This window comes from Tursiops truncatus, chromosome 3 (genome assembly GCF_011762595.2).
Source record: "Tursiops truncatus isolate mTurTru1 chromosome 3, mTurTru1.mat.Y, whole genome shotgun sequence".
Classification (NCBI taxonomy): Eukaryota; Metazoa; Chordata; class Mammalia; order Artiodactyla; family Delphinidae; genus Tursiops; species Tursiops truncatus.
This window is the reverse complement of record NC_047036.1, coordinates 55,322,871-55,328,769: the sequence shown is the minus strand read 5'-3', so window position 1 is coordinate 55,328,769 and position 5,899 is coordinate 55,322,871.

Below are 5,899 nucleotides of genomic sequence, written 5' to 3'. Positions count from 1 at the left end.
AAGCAAAAACCATGGTTAAGTCTCATGAGAAGCACTATAAGCAAAGCATCTGCTCTGTATACGGGAGAAGCTCAATTCCTGTTCAACTAACATCACAAAACGGAGATGGGAAGAGCAGGTAGGTGGCTATTCCAGCCTCAATGTGAGCTGCTGAGGATCTGAATGTCACAAAGATAAAGAAGACTTTCTATAGTCCTATTGTTCGGTACCAATTTCTCATCACGAGAATAGGGGAAAATCAAGGAGCAGCCTGTAGGGAAACAGTGAAACTCTGAAAGTGACTCATGAAGTGACTCACTGACACATGGCATGCTGACATCAGACACCTACGATAACATTCTTGCAGTATGTCACCTCTCTATAGTCTCTGATTTCAAACGCTTAATCCTGAGGGTTTCTAAGAAAATCCTGGATATCACCGCTAATTATATGAAGAGCAACAGACCGTTTCCACCACCCTGTTGCGTCTGGGCAGCTGAATCACATGGCAGGCACCTCCAAATACTTGGATGGTAGTTGAGCATAACTTTGTCCCACGGTTTAACCTGAGTTTGCCCTTTGGCAACAACAATCCCCAGAGTACCCTTGAATATTAACAACGTTGGCAGCCTTCCTGATCACAAACAAGATTTAAATAGGGAAGGGCTGCTGTGTTTCACACGTTACTAACAAACAGTATTTTCCTCACCTGTCATATATCCGTCAGCCCCCTGCCCTATGAACAAAAAGAATCAAGAGCCCCGAATTCAACAGTGTGAGAATAAAAGCATTTAAACAGGTATAAATAATCTTCAGGGTCATTCATGTGTAGACCATCTGTTTTTGAACAGTTCATGGAGGAAAAGAGGAAGAAAATGGTTATAATCTGCCCTCTCTGATATGGGGGTCGGTTCCTAGTCACAAACACGTACAACTTTGGGTTTCAAATATAACTCACTGGATCAGCAGTTGTAAGACTGTTGCGCTGCTCCAGCTATAACTTTGCAGATGTTCTCCAAAGACCACCTGAACACTAGGCAGTCATCAATTTATGAAAGGATTGTGTTCCCAAATTCACACTGATTGTTTTAAATTGGGAATATACTTTTCTTCAAACATACATATGATTGTTAAAAATTGAGGCATTGAAATCTTACCTATCTATATACCCAGGTAACTAACCAGATCAAGGTATAGCACCCCAAAGGCTCCCACATGCCCCATCCCAGCCAATAACCACCTCTCAGAGGTAACCTCTCTTCTGAATTCTATCACCAGAGATTAGTTTATAATACAGTAGCTTTTTTATTGATATAGAACAGACATATGTTAAGTGTATACAATGAACCCAACAGCACAGTGAAATAAATATTTATATAGCCATGTAACTACCATCCAGAGCAATGTATGGAACATTTTCATACCCTAGAAGGCTCCCTCATACCCCTTCCCAGTTAATAACTGGCTTTCCGAAGTTAATCCCTATTCTTAGATCACCACTGTTTAATCTTGCCTGATTTGGGGCTTTGTACAGAATTGTGCAGTATGTGCTCTGGTCTGGCTTTTGTTCAACATTGTGTTGTGTTTTGCATGTAACAGCAATTCACTCTTCTTTAAAATTGCTCTGTAGTATTCTATGACTATACCACAATTTCTCATTTCTACCACTCTACTGTTGACAGACATCTGAGTTATTGCTAGCTTGGGGCTATTATGAATAAAGCTGCTATGAACATTCTTGTACACACCTTTTGGTAAACACCTGTACTCATTTCAATAAGAGGTACAAGTGTAGAAGAGCATATAGTAGGAGGATTTGACCTAATCTGAAAAGGCCAGGAAATTACTGCACTGCAATGCCTTCTGGGTGATGATGTTTTTCTGAATCTCAAACCTGGAGGCCAGGGATACATTCCTACATCTAGGACCTTAGTGGGGACCCTTCCTGTCTTTCTTCTCAGCTCTGGAAGCATTAAGGTTACAAGTGTTCTGGCACTGGCTGTCATGTGCATATCTGGCCTGTTCGTAAGTAAGATAAATCCCTGACTACACTCACAATTAGGACAACTACTAATCTGTAGGTGATATTTGTTTCCTCTTTGGCTGTCAGCATCCAAATCCCTTCATACTCTGGGGAATTCCCCAAGTGATGAATCTCAGTAGGAAGCCGGGTCTCCCTGCTGAAGCTCAAAAGGCCCTTCCCATCCCAGTCTCCTTCGCAATTAGAGCACGGCAAGGGACCTAGCTTCCACCAATCCATCCCTCAGTCTGAATCATCTGAGTCACGCTTCCAAGGATGGCAGGGCTGGTAGTGCATTTGGCACACAGAGGGCAGCAGGAGCAGGAGAGCTGTTTTCACCAGATTGGATTTTAGGTGTGATTTTGGGCATTTTTCCTGCTGCATAGCCTCCAACTCAGTTTTCCAGGTCTCCCAGCAATTCTGTAAGCTAGACAGTAGATAGTAATAAATCCCTCTTCTTAAATCAACCAGCTTTGGTTTTTGTGGCTTATGACTGAGAACACTGACTGCTAAATCCTCCTACTAAACTTCCCCCATAAATAATGATTACAAATATTGATTGTTTTAATTGGTAGCACAAAATGGTGTTTTGTGTAAAAAGAGCAACCTTGTACACTGCTTACAATTCAAATGGTCTTGATAAACGCCTATTATGGGTCTAATATCTTGCAATAACTTTAGTTTCTCCAAAGCAGTTAAGTGGTAGGGTTATTCATTAAACAAATTACGAGGCAAACAGAATTGTCATGAAATACATACCTGGGGCTTCCCTGGTGGCACAGTGGTTGAGAGTCCGCCTGCCGATGCAGGGGACACAGGTTCGCGCCCTGGTCCGGGAAGATCCCACATGCCGCGGAGCGGTCAGGCCCGTGAGCCATGGCCGCTGGGCCTGCGCGTCCGGAGCCTGTGCTCCGCAACGGGAGAGGCCACAACAGTGAGAGGCCCGCGTACCGAAGGAAAAAAAAAAAAAAAAACATACCTGGAAGTGGGGTGCGTGATGAAGTTCTTATATCTGGGGGCCTTTTTTCTACTTTATAAAGAAGAAAGGAAGGGGCCAAATCTGTACTCCATTAATTGGAAAATTCCTCCCGTTCCCCAGTGGCCTGCTCTTTGCTCCTTTCACACTGGCACATGCTGTGGCTTCCAAGTCAATCAGCTGAAATGGAAATATTCTTTGTATGTATCAAGGCCATTCTGGCTGTACCAGAATATACAGACCTCCGAAGAAGCCCTGATTATATAGTAAATATGCTATTTTTATTATATTTTATAAATATGCTGTTTTTTATTATTATCAAGTTATTAATAATGAACTAAAGAAAATTTCTTATTGATAACATTATCAGAACAAAAATATAAATAAATGTAAGGATTTTTCAGAGATTTATGGTTTATGAAATTATTTCAGGTAATTTTTGTTTGTTTTGCTGTGCCACATGCCTGTGGGATCTTAGTTCCCCCACCAGGGACTGAAGCACTGGAAGCTCGGAGTCTTAACCACTGGAGGGCCAGGGAAGTTCCCACCTTAGGTACTTTTACCTCATCTAATCCCATTGCTCAAAGGAGTTAAGTGACTTAGGCGCCTGAGGCCACACAGCTTGAATCTAGACCTAACTCCCATTCCTTGCTTTTTCCGCCATACAACATGAACATCAGTAACTAAAACAATGATAATATAACTGCATTAAAATGAAATAAATAGAAAACATAAAAACTATAAACTCAGAAAAATTAGTCTAGTTTTATTGAAACACAAAACACAACGTACTATATAATACTCATTTTGTAAATACCAAAACTTTCTGTATATAATATGCTTATACAAATACATACCTGTGTAAGATGAGAATGGAAGGATATGATCTCAAATGTTAACAGCGACTATCTCCAAGGGCAGAATTATGGGCAATTTTATTTGTGAGCTAGGAAGAGTTCATTTTCTAAATTTTTCTGCAATAAATGCATTACCTACACACTTTCAAAAACAGCCCTTTATTATTATCAAAGTCATTTTGATATTCTACCTTTAAAACAGCCAATTCATTATCTAACTTAGTGAAAAGTACAGTTTGAATTGAATATCTAGCCACCACTAATCGAGCAAGCATCTTCCGGATATTTTACAAACATTATTCCACTTAATTTTGATAACAGTTTCATCAGGTAGTAATATTATCCCGTCACAGATAAGGAGGCTGATGCTTAGGTTCAAGATCACACAGGAAATAAAGGAGTCTTTGTTGTGGTGAGTTTGAAGTCCACCTTGCCCTTCTGCTGGGCTCCTCCTACCTTCCTTCTAAGCCTGGCTTGTCTAATGTAGGAGAGCCGCTCTACCACATGCTGGTGCAGCCTCCCAGATACTCTTCTTTGAAAACACTTATGGTATTAAAGTAGACCATTTAAAACTGATTACATGTATTATAAAAAGACTGGAAGGGACTTCCCTGGTGGCGCAGTGGTTAAGAATCCGCCTGCCAATGCAGGGGACACAGGTTCGAGCCCTGTTCCAGGAAGATCCTACATGTAGCTGAGCAACTAAGCCCGTGAGCCACAACTACTGAGCCCGCGTGCCTAGAGCCCGTGCTCCGCAACAAGAGAAGCCGCCGCAATGAGAAGCCCGCACACCGCAACGAAGAGTAGCTCCTGCTCGCCGCAACTAGAGAAAGCCCGTGTGCTGCAATGAAGACCCAACGCAGTCAAAAATAAACAAATACATAAAATAAAATAAAATAAAAATAAAAAAATAAAAAGTCTGGAAGTATATGCTCCGAACAGTATATATCACCAGGGTGGCAGGACTTCCATTTTCTATGCTTTTGTACCTATTCAGTATTTTTCTTCAAAAAATTTTTGTTTTTTTAAAAAAATTGAGTCAGAAAAAATTATAGATTTTTCCTATATTGTCTATCTTTTGAACATTGGTGCATCTCAGTATCAGGGTCTCTACACAAACCATTCATAGAAAAGCACATAAGAAAAATGCATACTTCATCACCAATCCTTTATCTTCTCATTCAGATCCTCCTGTTAGACAGTAACCTCAGGATCTCTACCTGTTTTACTGACTACCATATCTTCAGTGCTAGAACATCTGGCCAATGAAAGCATTTGGCACATAACTGACAAATGAATGAGTGAAGGATATATACTTTTCTCTTTTCAAGTTTTAGATATGCTGATATCTTCTCATATTAAGTTTCAAAATAGAATACATGTTAAAAGTCAGGTGAGAAAAAAAATGTACAGGGAACTATCTTTTTCTGAATCTCACAACTTGCTAAAGGTGGCTGTTATGGGTTGAACTGTGTCCTCTCCAAAGAAGATGGGTTGAAGTCCTAACCTCTGGGACCTCAGAATGTGACATTATTTGGACATAGGGTCTTTGCAGGTGTAATTAGTTAAGGTGAGGTCATACTAGAGAGGGTGGGTCCCTGATCCAATATGACTGGTGTCCTTATAAGAACATAGCCTTGTTAAGACAGAGGCACAGGGAGAAGGCCACATGAAGACAGAGGATTGGGGCGATATGTATACAAGCTAAGGAATGTCAAAGACTGCCAGCCCAAACCACCAGAAGCTGGGAAGGATTCTCCTACAGGCTTCAAGGGAGGCTGGCCCTGCTGACACCTTGATTTCAGACTTCAAGCCTGCAGAACTGTGAGACAATACATTTCTGTTGTTTTAAGCTTGTGGTACTTGGTTAAGGCAGGCAGCCCGAGGAAACCAACAGTGGCCTTAACTTTGAATTCTTGCAAATAATGGGGGAGGAGGAAATAGTCACCTGAGCATCATGATCTACAAGTTTTCAATGACTTTCCGGTTTATTTTCTGATAATGGAGAATATGCCCAGTCAACTCAGGAACGCTAGAAAAGTAAACAATAAAGGATACACACAAAAC